Below are 15,315 nucleotides of genomic sequence, written 5' to 3'. Positions count from 1 at the left end.
TCGTGGGATTCATCGAAGTGGTAAACGTCTAAGACCTGCATCACTTCGGGCGTTCCCCCGCATCAAGTTGACACGCCGTGATATAACTGGAATACTGTTAAACGCGGCGTTAAACCCAACTCTCTCACTCTGACTTGGAGACTCGCTTTAGTATCAAAGGGCATGAATGAATGAATGAATGAATGAATGAATGAATGAATGAATGAATGAATGTCTTTATTTCCTCCAGATAAATCCGAAGATTCTCAAAACATCAAGATTATGTAATTAAATAATCAAATAGCACAATAATCAAACATATACACACACATACATACATATCAATGTCCCGCATATTTACAGGCTAGAAACAATGAGAAATATTGGTAAGGTTACCACACGTTGTTTAGGATATGTTTAATTTGATATAAATACTTTTAAATTTCAATAATTGTGAAATGCCACGTTACTTCATCAGTGTCATTGTTGTCTGCACCAAGAAAGAATGCTATCCTCCATCATCTCTATTTTAACATACATTTCAACATCGAGATTATCAATTAGAGTTAAAAAGAATAAAACTCTATCTGAAAGTAGATCAACATTCACAGTTTAAGATGATATGGTGATAAAAATCATGAGCAAAAGTATTACATTTTGTACATTATTTTGATATTTTGCTTCTGGAACCAATCCTTATTACATACTGTATTTCTTCTCTCAATTCTGGATATAACATTACAATGCTGTATAACACATGAGGAGTAAGTGTTGTGTGAATTTTAGGATATCGAGGTCAGCTCTACATCATAGTTTATATTTCCATACTTCTTCCTCGTGGGTAGATATTTCATTTAACACAATCTTTCTCCACTTAGTCTTCGCGGGGAATTCCCCTGTTCGAACGTAGTGAAATTACATGATGAAGTAGGTTATATTTCTTGGCTGTTGGAAGCAACACTCCACATAAACTGTGTAAATTATTGTTATGAAAGAAATAGAGTGAAGTTGATGCACAGAAAGCAGTTTTACAAATTGAGACACATGAGTTGTTGCAGAGACGCCCCAGCAGCTGTAGTCTACATTTATCTATATAGCCAACCAAGTCCTAGATTAGCAATAGTGGCATCAGTGGGGCAACGTTTGTCAAAACCTTGTACAATCCTTGCAAAGTAACGCTGGGTGCTTTCAGCTAATTCAAGATCTTTACCATGCAGAGGAGGCAGTAATTCACATCCATAAAAACTTGTTGTTAAAATCATTCTTTTCCAGATCTCAATACTTGCATACTGATGTAAGTCACTACTATTTAGACCAACAGAGAGGAGATAATTAATAGTACGCGGTGCAGCTCTCTTCAATACATAATTTGAAAGAAGGATTACTTTGTAGAACAACACCCGCATATTTTACATTATCAAACATAGGTATGTCAAAGTCCCAAAGTGATAAGCATGCGTACACAATAATTGCTTCTTTTTATGAAACACAACAATTTTACTTTTCAATGCGTTATAGGTTAATCGCCATTTGATAGCGTAATTGACAACTGTATCTAAGGCTGTTTGCAGACATTTAGGGCTGTAACTGATAAGAGTAGTATCATCAGCAAGTAACACGCATGGTAAACTAACATTATATATACATAATCCTGTATCTAACTGCCGAAGCTCAGTTATGAGGTCATATATGTACACAAGAAAAAGCCAAGCTGAGATAACTAAGCCCTGACCTATATCTTGTCTAACAGCAAATGCATCAGCTTTTTCCCCCTTATACTGAACACACGCATATATGGAAGTATAACAGTGATGTAACAGAGACCACATTCTACCCCTTATACCAAGATGATAGAGTTTTACAAAGAGACCCGAGTGCCATATTCGATCAAAATCTTATCTAGAAATGCTGTGTAGATACATGATCCCCTGTTTACATAGCTTTGTACACATTGGATGAGGGTAAATTGCGACAGAACAGCACTGTGCTCCTTCCTAAAGCCAAACTGCAACATATCGGGAAAATTACAGGCATTTCGGGATGTCCACGTTTCTAATCTTTCTAGGAGAATCTTCTCAAAAAGCTTACTAATGCAAGATGTTAGCGTAAGACCTCTATAATTTACAGGGTTTGATTTATCTTTTTTACCCTTATAAATAGGTATAATTACCCCGTGTCTATAACGATGTGAAACTGCCTGTACATACAATATATCAGGTGTTATATACATATATATATATATATATATACATTTGTAGAACACCGTCATATCTCATATCAATGTATCTTCATCAAATTGGAGGAAATAAAGATGATCTATCTATCTATCTTCCTGAACCGATATTTCTGCACATAGTACATTATCAACACATGAGTTAGATTCATTTCTGGAGGCTAATTTAATTTCTCAATTGCATAGTCAATACCATCTTTAAAGTCTTGATCGAACTGGTCGGAGTCATATGGTTTTGCTAGATCCGCATAGTACCTACCCCAAAGCCGAAATATGTCAGTGGGGGTTGTTACATTACGGTCATCATATGTAAGTTTTTCAACTCCGATCTTCTGCTTACGTAGTTTTCTCACAGATTTATAAAACGTATTCACATCAGTATCACAAGTTTTTTTCTAATTCCAAACAAAATTTCTTTGAATAGGCCAGTTTTGACTGTCTGTGACGACGTCGGAATTCTCGCTTAGCTTGCTTGTATGATGTATAAGAATGGAAATTATCCCCCCTTGGTTTATCCTCGGATAACCATCTCCGCCTTGCAACTCGCATGTTATAACGGTCTTCGTGTAGCCCATCCTGTTTCCAGTAAGGCTTCAGATGAGCCTTGATACTACCTACTGGTATAGACTGTCTACTGGCATCAATCATACATTTACTGATCCCCGTATTAAATGATTCAATATCATCACGTGTATCTATTGATAAACAAGTCTCTCTATTGTTTAGCAATGTATCAAGACAGACCTTGTACAAAGAGATCTCAAAATTTGAAGCTTTGTCCCATTTAACAAAACATGTTTCTTTAACCTTTTGCTTAACGTTATCATTTACATCTACTTGTATGGTAGCTACACATGGGAAATGATCGGATACATCATAACTAGTGAATAGCACTTCACTTGAGCTAACGTTACTCTAGATGGGAAGGAATCAGGATATACTCAATCATAGACTTGTTTATGTTATCTTTGCTCCTGAAAGTATATGAGCTAATGGCTTGAATAGTATTCACTAAATAAGGTGTGCTAACAAAGTGAGACAGACGTTTGTCGCGTGGTAACATTAGACGCTTACATATATCCGAGTTGAGATCACCTAGGATAATTGTGTCACTCTGCACACACAACTCATCATATGTCAGATAGTTCGTCTAGAGCCGTGCAATACTTAGAGTGAAGGGTATTAGTGGACGGAAGGCGACATGCAATCACATACATGTCAGCGGCACGTGGGTGCGTTAACTTAACAGCAATACTACTGTCAGAAGACGAATGTAAACATTGCGTCCTCCATTTTGAATGAGTGTTCTGTAGAAGAGCTATACCACCGAACCCTCTCGTGGAGGTACATGCATCGTCACAAATGTAGGATAGAAGTTTACAACATTTAATATCTTTGAATATTTGAATATTGCATGTTTTTAGCCAGTGTTCTTGTACAGCAATGATATCGACATAGTCCGGTAAAATAGTGATTGAGTGAGTTGGGTTTAACGCCGCTTTTAACAGTATTCCAGTCATATCACGGTGTGTCAGCTTAATGTGGGAGGAAAGCCCGAAGTGATGCAGGTCTCAGACGTTGACCACTTCGGTGAAACCCACGAGCACGGGTATGGTGCTGACAAACCTAGAAACATAATTGGGGCGAACCGGGATTCGAACCCACCTTCTAGAGTGTTATACGATTTGCTGAGGGATCGTATGGGATAACCTTTGTTCTGAGGGTTACTCTGATTATTCCGCTGGGCAGATTCCTTCCGGGGTCCACATATATCACTGTTAGTGTTCACATGAGTATTTCCACTGAATTCAAGGCCATGGGAATTATCTGTGTAGAGTTTCCATATGTAATCTTTATCAGAAAGGTCCACACGAATACTTGAGCCTGGGCAGGTAGTGTTCCCATCAGCTCTCGTAGGTCCAGCTGTTGTTTCAGAAACAAAGGCTCATACAAATGCTGATATATGGGATTAAAGGACGCACGTTGACCCGTCGATCCTTTGTATCATGCTTATCTAAGAAATACTTGTCAAGACTGAGTTCGACAAAAATTGTCCCGTCAATCATTATTGTACACAATTATGGCCCTTGCTCAGTGCTTTTCAACTTAGTGCATGCATGTGATTGGGGACAGGTTTTCTCAGAACCTACTGAAGTTACATGAATTATAGTTTGCATGCTTATCTAAGAAATACTTGTCAAGACTGAGTAAAAAAAATTGGTGCTGGAAATTATTCTTTTGCAAGTTAATGCCCTTTGATCAACACGCATGTTAATGTACTCAGTGCATGGTATAATTTGGACAGTTCTCCCCAGACACTACTGAAGTTACATGAATGAAAGTTTGCATTCTTACACACGTATTCAAATATACTCACATATGTATAGAGGTGCATGTGAACGCAACGTTAAACTCCATTTCACCTCACCCCACCATACATAATTTACATCCAGGCATTTTGCATGGATGTTTCAAGGAATGGAAATAGAAATACTATATTTTTGCCCTAATTTGTGGTGATTAGCACATTTCATATAAAAATAACAACTTCCTTACTATTTTTAGGGTGGCCTCAGCCCCCCAGCATCTATAAAAATAACATATATGTCCCTTCTCGGGCACCATAATGGTCCCCTCTTGAAACATATTCTGGATAAAGTGAGATCATTGGATCCAGAATGAGACTTTCATCTCATTAATTGAGGGGAATAACTGCCGTTGCTGTAGATACTTGCTTCATTATTTTTCGAACAGTCTCTTTCGTATAAGATTTTATACAAACATGATGTAGTCACTTTGAAGTTTTATTACAAAGTCGTACGAGGGCCATTCACACGGTACAGCCAGTTGTAAACAACTTGGTGTATGCAATTAGTTGTGCGAACACAGTTGGACATTCACAATGCGGCGAATTGCTTTCAAGTCATATTTCGCGTGGTCTCTGACCAAAAGCTTGTGATTCACTACATTGCCGCTGGTATCCTAGTTGCCGAGAGAATTTTCAGACGCATGCATAGTTTTGTAGCCGCTCAACTCATAAGTTTCCAACATTGCTTGGGTAGCGGTGTTTTCAAACTGCACCTAAGATAGGCTAAAGCGATGTTATATACTCTTTGTTTCATAACATAAATGCTCTTGGTTAAATATCGCTTCATTTAACCAAGAGCATTGTTCATGTCTTGGGACCGGTTTCATTCAAAACCCTGGTATTCTATGTTATTGTGCACGCCTTGTAAGCAAAGGATAAATACCGACTCCGAGGTCTTGAGGGCTAATGGGGAGCGCCAATATCCGGATGCCCGGGGATTACATTCTCATTATAAACTTACTGCCACTTTTGCCTGTTGTATTGTATGCATCTTGGTATTTCGTAATAACCTCTTGGGAGGTTTTGCTTTTTCCTAATAAGACATGATGATTTGAGCAGCAGATTGATTTTGGACTAAGTGTCTCAAACGTCCAATGTTGTAAAATCGGAGACAAGAAATGAGACTTTTCAGTATGGATGACGGGAATCGAAACTGCAACCACACATATCGTGTAATTTTTTGTTACCCACTGTTTTCCCACTGAGCCACCGGTACAGGTGATGAGAGGTTGTTCCATTTTAGATGTCATGACTTAGTTTTGTCTATGGTGCACGTGTTTCATTCTCTCGCTTGCTTCGATCGCATTCCTTTTATACCGCGACACACTGTATTGTTTCACTTCAAGGTATCTTAATGCTTTCTTTTTGTGTCTGTTATTTCTTGCATATAAATGGTTAATAAATGAGATAAGCACTTCTCCTCGCTTGTTAGACCTCGGAGTCGTGCTTTATCCTTCAGGTCAAGACAGAGGGCAAGGTTTTTATCCAACTTATAAACGGCCAAAATGACATAAATTCCATAAAATATAAGAACACATCGGAATACCGTAAAGTGACACAGCACAGAGTGTCGCGGTATAAAAGGAATTTGATGAAAGCGTGAGAGAGAAAGACCACGTGCAACATACATACGACTAAAGTCAAGCGTGCAGGAGAAAAAAATAACACAAGACATGAGATGTAAGACTAAACAGCATTGCGACCAGCTCCATGGTCCAGTGAATAGAGCGTTGACTCGGGGAACAGAAGGTCGGTGGTACGATCCGCGCCCGTGCTATACCGAACAACGTTAAAACGTAAAACACCCTGTCTGGCGCTCGGGTAAAGTGCAGTTTATTGGTAAGAAGGACTGCCAACGTCCTGTGTTTTGTTATTACATCTATTTAGCATTGTTGCACAAATCAAACCCCATTTATTTTCTCTGGTCATTTTGTAAGGCCGACTGCATTTGAGGTTAGTTCAGAGCAATGTCCAAAAACATTTAGGGTATTGTAGACGCATTTGTAAATGTTTAAATGACGAATCACGACCAACTTCGTTGTTTTTTATTCATCTTTCAAATTCCAGATAGACTAACCACTAACTATTTCAATGACGAATTACTACATTGTTCTTCTTCCAAAAGAAGGTTTCCATGACTGAACGTGTGTTAATACATTTCACTTAACAACAAAACATGAACATCATTTGTGTCAAAAGTAGAACTCTGAGTGAACCTGAGGTCATATGGAGTAAGTTGTGTTTTATGTGTTTAAAATGTAAGGGAAACTTTAAGCAATTTCATTTGATAGTGATGTTTTATATGTGGCATTATAGCTAAAATGGGTTGAATTATCACTAAACCGCCTGCATGTTATCAGAAATGAGCGGGCCACTGTAACTTGATAATGCACTCATATTGCTTGACGATGGGCCATTATCACGCGCGTTGCTAAGTGACGTCATAGGATAGAGATAGGGACGTCATCTGTTTTTTTCAATGACGTTTCCATATATGTAAAAGTGGGTCAGTGACAGTCGTGTTGATTGCAGTAAAGGTTTCAAAACCGATAATGGACTTTTTATTTGATTACAAATTCCATCTATTTTTGGCTAGAATAACGGTAACGCTATTTTTCAGGGCATTATCATTTACAGAAACTCTCCTTCGTCGGGCAGCAAATGGACGACCTCGGGCTTTTGCAAATGATAATACCCTGAAAAATAGCGTTACCCTTATATTAACCCTACCTCCATTCGAAATTTGTTAGAAAATAAGCCATTTGTTTGGACGATGTCCGTTTGTGCAAAATTCATAACAGGAAGTGATGCAAGGTACAAATCCCACACGTATCGTACCAACACTTAGTGATACTGCGATAATATAGAGTCCCTTCCACCGCCCCTTTGAGTCGCTAATGGCAGATACTTTGTTTTAATTAGTAACCAATCAGTTTGTTTAACTTCTCAATCTTTACCGTATATCTGGCTTCATTGCCCGTGTGCTATTTGCCATTCTTACTGTACGTCTGGCTTCATCCTATCATCTGTGTGCTACTTGTTACTCATCACTTGTTAATTTTAATAGCTGCTTATCACAACATATCATGTAAATATACATGTATCTCTATCCAACCCCTTCGCAATGCAGCAGCAACAGTCAACTGTCGTAACAATTGGGGTATCATGATCTAAACTGGGCGGCAAAAGAAAGTATAGATCGAGTTCCATGATCGATAAAAAAATAACAAGAGGAGGTTTTGATGTGAATTATAATATAATCTAGGGAGGGGTAACAAATGAATGATCAACCACAGTTTGAATGAAATTGTGCAATCACAGGTAACGTAAGCTCAAAGCAAACAAGGGCCTGCTGCAATTATTGTCTGTTAACGGGAGGCTGATGGCGTGCTCTAATCTGTCTATCAAGATGGTCCCACGGATGTTCAATAGGATTCATGTCGGGTGAGTGGACAGGCCAGGGCAAAACGCCAACGTCCTGCTGGTTTAGAAAATTCCGAATCAGTCTTGCAGTATGGGGCATTGTCGTGTTGAAACAATGTTCCCTGCTATTTGTTTTGTAAGAACGGACGCACATCTGGCTGCAACGCGTTTTCTGGTTTCCCTGTATAATCACCAAATAAGTCTTCTGATCTCCACAAATACAGCCCCACACCATGACAACTCCCCCGCCGAATGGATGGACCTCTCGAATACACGTCGGAGCCAAACGTTCCCCTCTGCGTTCTCACTTGCCAGCATAAAACCTGCCTCGGCCATCACAGTCTCAGGCGTCGATGTTGAGCAGTCAGTACCATTCCTCGGATACGCTCGGATTCCAGCAGCACGTTAGTACTGTACGTTGGCTAATGGGATGTCCAAACGCTCTTGCTGCCGTCGCCGTCGCCGTTACGAATCTGTTTCGCAGGTGAATGAGCCGTATCTGACCGTCTTCCAGTTGTTTTGTCACTCGGGGTCGTCCTGTTCTAGGCCAGTCCTGTGTCCTCCCTGTCTGTTTGTACCGTTGAATCAGCCTTGCTACTGTCAATGGTGTTCAACCAAACCTTTGGCAATTTGGACCTGAGTTGTCCCCATTTCGGCCATACTATACCGATGGCTCTCTCTGTCTGCTCCTGTGAGAGTCGTGGCATTTCTTTTGTGTGCTTTCATCACGTGTGGTTATACCCTGCAAACGAACGCATTTATACAGCTAACATGCACGTGCAGTTTATGCCATAGGCGGGAAACCTGTTTCACCATTTATTTTGTCACCGCACGAGCGCCGTCAAAGGTGGCGCGTTCGGGTGAGGTGTTTTTTGGTACCTGTTCCTGGGCAGTCATATTCCCAATACCCACTTTCCACTAGTTATCGCTGTTTTTAGGAAAATAACAAATTGCCAAACTATACTTATTTTTGCCGCTTAGTTTGTAAATATATATCTGCAATGCAGCAATGGCGGGCTCGATTCGTGTTACACTGGGCACAAACGTCCATGTTCGAATCCTCAAGTGGATTCCTTGTACCAAATCCGTCACATGTAGGCAAAACTTGCAGGGTATCGCCGCTTCGAAATTGACGTGTGCTAAGTCTGTTCTAAACCCATTTCCGACATCGAACATGTTCGAATCCGCAAAGGGTTTCTTTGTACCAACTCTGTAAAAAGATAGTCACCGTTTGCACGACATCGCCGCTACGAAATTAGAGTGTGCCAGGGGTCACAAATATTTATCAAATATTACCACCAAGTGTTTTTTGAAATTTTGGCACCCATGCCCATGGTGACAAGCCATCCTTTTGACACAATGATGGCCCTAAGGCCTGGAGAACATCGCTAAAAATGCACAGTTTGAGCGTCAACGTGGTCGGGGGGTCCTGTCCAACCCGCCTTCCGAGTTTCAAGATGATACTACTTTTTTGAAATTTTGGCGCCCATAGTGACAAGCCATCCTTTTGACACAATGATGGCCCTAAGGCCTGGAGAACATCGCTAAAAATGCACAGTTTGAGCGTCAACGTGGTCGGGGGATCCTGTCCTACCTGCCTTCCGAGTTTCAAGATGATACTACTTTTTTGAAATTTTGGCACCCATGCCCATGGTGACAAGCCATCCTTTTGACACAATGATGGCCCTAAGGCCTGGAGAACATCGCTAAAAATGCACAGTTTGAGCGTCAACGTGGTCGGGGGGTCCTGTCCTACCCACCTACCGAGTTTCAAGATGATACTACTTTTTTGAAAAGTTGGCACCCATGCCCATAGTGACAAGCCATCCTTTTGACACAATGATGGCCCTAAGGCCTGGTGAACATCAATAAAAATGCACAGTTTGAGCGTCAACGTGGTCGGGGGGTCCTGTCCTACCCGCCTACCGAGTTTCAAGATGATACTACTTTTTTGAAATTTTGGCACCCATGCCCATGGTGACAAGCCATCCTTTTGACACAATGATGGCCCTAAGGCCTGGAGAACATCGCTAAAAATGCACAGTTTGAGCGTCAACGTGGTCGGGGGGTCCTGTCCTACCCACCTACCGAGTTTCAAGATGATACTACTTTTTCGAAATTTTGGCACCCATGCTCATGGTGACAAGCCATCCTTTTGACACAATGATGGCCCTAAGGCCTGGAGAACATCGCAAAAATGCACAGTTTGAGCGTCAACGTGGTCGGGGGGTCCTGTCCTACCCGCCTACCGAGTTTCAAGATGATACTACTTTTTTGAAAAGTTGGCACCCATGCCAATGGTGACAAGCCATCCTTTTGACACAATGATGGCCCTAAGGCCTGGAGAACATCGCTAAATTGCACAGTTTGAGCGTCAACGTGGTCGGGGGGTCCTGTCCTACCCGCCTACCGAGTTTCAAGATGATACTACTTTTTTGAAATTTTAGCACCCATGCCAATGGTGACAAAACATCCTTTTGACACAATGATGGCCCTAAGGCCTGGTGAACATCGCTAAAAATGCACAGTTTGAGCGTCAACGTGGTCGGGGGGTCCTGTCCTACCCGCCTACCGAGTTTCAAGATGATACTACTTTTTTGAAATTTTGGCACCCATGCCCATGGTGACAAGCCATCCTTTTGACACAATGATGGCCCTAAGGCCTGGAGAACATCGCTAAAAATGCACAGTTTGAGCGTCAACGTGGTCGGGGGGTCCTGTCCTACCCGCCTACCGAGTTTCAAGATGATACTACTTTTTTTAAATTTTAGCACCCATGCCAATGGTGACAAGCCATCCTTTTGACACAATGATGGCCCCAAGGCCTGGTGAACATCGCTAAAAATGCACAGTTTGAGCGTCAACGTGGTCGGGGGGTCCTGTCCTACCCGCCTACCGAGTTTCAAGATGATACTACTTTTTTGAAATTTTGGCACCCATGCCCATGGTGACAAGTCATCCTTTTGACACAATGATGGCCCTAAGGCCTGGAGAACATCGCTAAAAATGCACAGTTTGAGCGTCAACGTGGTCGGGGGGTCCTGTCCTACCCGCCTACCGAGTTTCAAGATGATACTACTTTTTTAAATTTTGGCACCCATGCCCATGGTGACAAGCAATCCTTTTGACACAATGATGGCCCTAAGGCCTTGAGAACATCGTAAAAAATGCACAGTTTGAGCGTCAACGTGGTCGGGGGGTCCTGACCTACCCGCCTACCGAGTTTCAAGATGATACTACTTTTTTTAAATTTTGGCACCCATGCCCATGGTGACAAGTCATGCTTTTGACACTACGGTGGCCCCTAAGGCCTGGAGAAAATAGCTAAAAATCTACAATTTGAACGTCAACGTGGTCGGGGGGACCTGTCCGACCCGCCTACCGAGTTTCAAGACGATACTCCTTTTTTTAAATTTTGGCACCCCTGCCCATGGTGACAAGTCATGCTTTTGACACTACGGTGGCCCCTAAGGCCTGGAGAAAATAGCTAAAAATCTACAATTTGAACGTCAACGTGGTCGGGGGGGACCCGTCCGACCCGCATACCGAGTTTCAAGACGATACTCCTTTTTTTAAATTTTGGCACCCATGCCCATGGTGACAAGTCATGCTTTTGACACTACGGTGGCCCCTAAGGCCTGGAGAAAATAGCTAAAAATCTACAATTTGAACGTCAACGTGGTCGGGGGGACCTGTCCGACCCACCTACCGAGTTTCAAGACGATACTCCTTTTTTTAAATTTTGGCACCCCTGCCCATGGTGACAAGTCATGCTTTTGACACTACGGTGGCCCCTAAGGCCTGGAGAAAATAGCTAAAAATCTACAATTTGAACGTCAACGTGGTCGGGGGGACCTGTCCGACCCGCCTACCGAGTTTCAAGACGATACTCCTTTTTTTTAATTTTGGCACCCCTGCCCATGGTGACAAGTCATGCTTTTGACACTACGGTGGCCCCTAAGGCCTGGAGAAAATAGCTAAAAATCTACAATTTGAACGTCAACGTGGTCGGGGGGACCTGTCCGACCCGCCTACCGAGTTTCAAGACGATACTCCTTTTTTTAAATTTTGGCATCCCTGCCCATGGTGACAAGTCATGCTTTTGACACTACGGTGGCCCCTAAGGCCTGGAGAAAATAGCTAAAAATCTACAATTTGAACGTCAACGTGGTCGGGGGGACCTGTCCGACCCACCTACCGAGTTTCAAGACGATACTCCTTTTTTAAAATTTTGGCACCCCTGCCCATGGTGACAAGTCATGCTTTTGACACTACGGTGGCCCCTAAGGCCTGGAGAAAATAGCTAAAAATCTACAATTTGAACGTCAACGTGGTCGGGGGGACCTGTCCGACCCGCCTACCGAGTTTCAAGACGATACTCCTTTTTTTAAATTTTGGCACCCCTGCCCATGGTGACAAGTCATGCTTTTGACACTACGGTGGCCCCTAAGGCCTGGAGAAAATAGCTAAAAATCTACAATTTGAACGTCAACTTGGTCGGGGGGACCTGTCCGACCCGCCTACCGAGTTTCAAGACGATACTCCTTTTTTTTAAATTTTGGCACCCCTGCCCATGGTGACAAGTCATGCTTTTGACACTACGGTGGCCCCTAAGGCCTGGAGAAAATAGCTAAAAATCTACAATTTGAACGTCAACGTGGTCGGGGGGACCTGTCCGACCCGCCTACCGAGTTTCAAGACGATACTCCTTTTTTTAAATTTTGGCACCCCTGCCCATGGTGACAAGTCATGCTTTTGACACTACGGTGGCCCCTAAGGCCTGGAGAAAATAGCTAAAAATCTACAATTTGAACGTCAACGTGGTCGGGGGGACCTGTCCGACCCGCCTACCGAGTTTCAAGACGATACTCCTTTTTTTAAATTTTGGCACCCCTGCCCATGGTGACAAGTCATGCTTTTGACACTACGGTGGCCCCTAAGGCCTGGAGAAAATAGCTAAAAATCTACAATTTGAACGTCAACGTGGTCGGGGGGACCTGTCCGACCCGCCTACCGAGTTTCAAGACGATACTCCTTTTTTTAAATTTTGGCACCCCTGCCCATGGTGACAAGTCATGCTTTTGACACTACGGTGGCCCCTAAGGCCTGGAGAAAATAGCTAAAAATCTACAATTTGAACGTCAACGTGGTCGGGGGGACCTGTCCGACCCGCCTACCGAGTTTCAAGACGATACTCCTTTTTTTAAATTTTGGCACCCCTGCCCATGGTGACAAGTCATGCTTTTGACACTACGGTGGCCCCTAAGGCCTGGAGAAAATAGCTAAAAATCTACAATTTGAACGTCAACGTGGTCGGGGGGACCTGTCCGACCCGCCTACCGAGTTTCAAGACGATACTCCTTTTTTTAAATTTTGGCACCCCTGCCCATGGTGACAAGTCATGCTTTTGACACTACGGTGGCCCCTAAGGCCTGGAGAAAATAGCTAAAAATCTACAATTTGAACGTCAACGTGGTCGGGGGGACCTGTCCGACCCGCCTACCGAGTTTCAAGACGATACTCCTTTTTTTAAATTTTGGCACCCCTGCCCATGGTGACAAGTCATGCTTTTGACACTACGGTGGCCCCTAAGGCCTGGAGAAAATAGCTAAAAATCTACAATTTGAACGTCAACGTGGTCGGGGGGACCTGTCCGACCCGCCTACCGAGTTTCAAGACGATACTCCTTTTTTTAAATTTTGGCACCCCTGCCCATGGTGACAAGTCATGCTTTTGACACTACGGTGGCCCCTAAGGCCTGGAGAAAATAGCTAAAAATCTACAATTTGAACGTCAACGTGGTCGGGGGGACCTGTCCGACCCGCCTACCGAGTTTCAAGACGATACTCCTTTTTTTAAATTTTGGCACCCCTGCCCATGGTGACAAGTCATGCTTTTGACACTACGGTGGCCCCTAAGGCCTGGAGAAAATAGCTAAAAATCTACAATTTGAACGTCAACGTGGTCGGGGGGACCTGTCCGACCCGCCTACCGAGTTTCAAGACGATACTCCTTTTTTTAAATTTTGGCACCCCTGCCCATGGTGACAAGTCATGCTTTTGACACTACGGTGGCCCCTAAGGCCTGGAGAAAATAGCTAAAAATCTACAATTTGAACGTCAACGTGGTCGGGGGGACCTGTCCGACCCGCCTACCGAGTTTCAAGACGATACTCCTTTTTTTAAATTTTGGCACCCCTGCCCATGGTGACAAGTCATGCTTTTGACACTACGGTGGCCCCTAAGGCCTGGAGAGAAAATAGCTAAAAATCTACAATTTGAACGTCAACGTGGTCGGGGGGACCTGTCCGACCCGCCTACCGAGTTTCAAGACGATACTCCTTTTTTTAAATTTTGGCACCCCTGCCCATGGTGACAAGTCATGCTTTTGACACTACGGTGGCCCCTAAGGCCTGGAGAAAATAGCTAAAAATCTACAATTTGAACGTCAACGTGGTCGGGGGGACCTGTCCGACCCGCCTACCGAGTTTCAAGACGATACTCCTTTTTTTAAATTTTGGCACCCCTGCCCATGGTGACAAGTCATGCTTTTGACACTACGGTGGCCCCTAAGGCCTGGAGAAAATAGCTAAAAATCTACAATTTGAACGTCAACGTGGTCGGGGGGACCTGTCCGACCCGCCTACCGAGTTTCAAGACGATACTCCTTTTTTTAAATTTTGGCACCCCTGCCCATGGTGACAAGTCATGCTTTTGACACTACGGTGGCCCCTAAGGCCTGGAGAAAATAGCTAAAAATCTACAATTTGAACGTCAACGTGGTCGGGGGGACCTGTCCGACCCGCCTACCGAGTTTCAAGACGATACTCCTTTTTTTAAATTTTGGCACCCCTGCCCATGGTGACAAGTCATGCTTTTGACACTACGGTGGCCCCTAAGGCCTGGAGAAAATAGCTAAAAATCTACAATTTGAACGTCAACGTGGTCGGGGGGACCTGTCCGACCCGCCTACCGAGTTTCAAGACGATACTCCTTTTTTTAAATTTTGGCACCCCTGCCCATGGTGACAAGTCATGCTTTTGACACTACGGTGGCCCCTAAGGCCTGGAGAAAATAGCTAAAAATCTACAATTTGAACGTCAACGTGGTCGGGGGGACCTGTCCGACCCGCCTACCGAGTTTCAAGACGATACTCCTTTTTTTAAATTTTGGCACCCCTGCCCATGGTGACAAGTCATGCTTTTGACACTACGGTGGCCCCTAAGGCCTGGAGAAAATAGCTAAAAATCTACAATTTGAACGTCAACGTGGTCGGGGGGACCTGTCCGACCCGCCTACCGAGTTTCAAGACG

Source organism: Haliotis rufescens, unplaced genomic scaffold (assembly GCF_023055435.1).
Source record: "Haliotis rufescens isolate VD_foot unplaced genomic scaffold, xgHalRufe1.0.p SCAF_64, whole genome shotgun sequence".
NCBI lineage: Eukaryota > Metazoa > Mollusca > Gastropoda > Lepetellida > Haliotidae > Haliotis > Haliotis rufescens.
Note: the sequence above shows the minus strand (reverse complement) of the source record.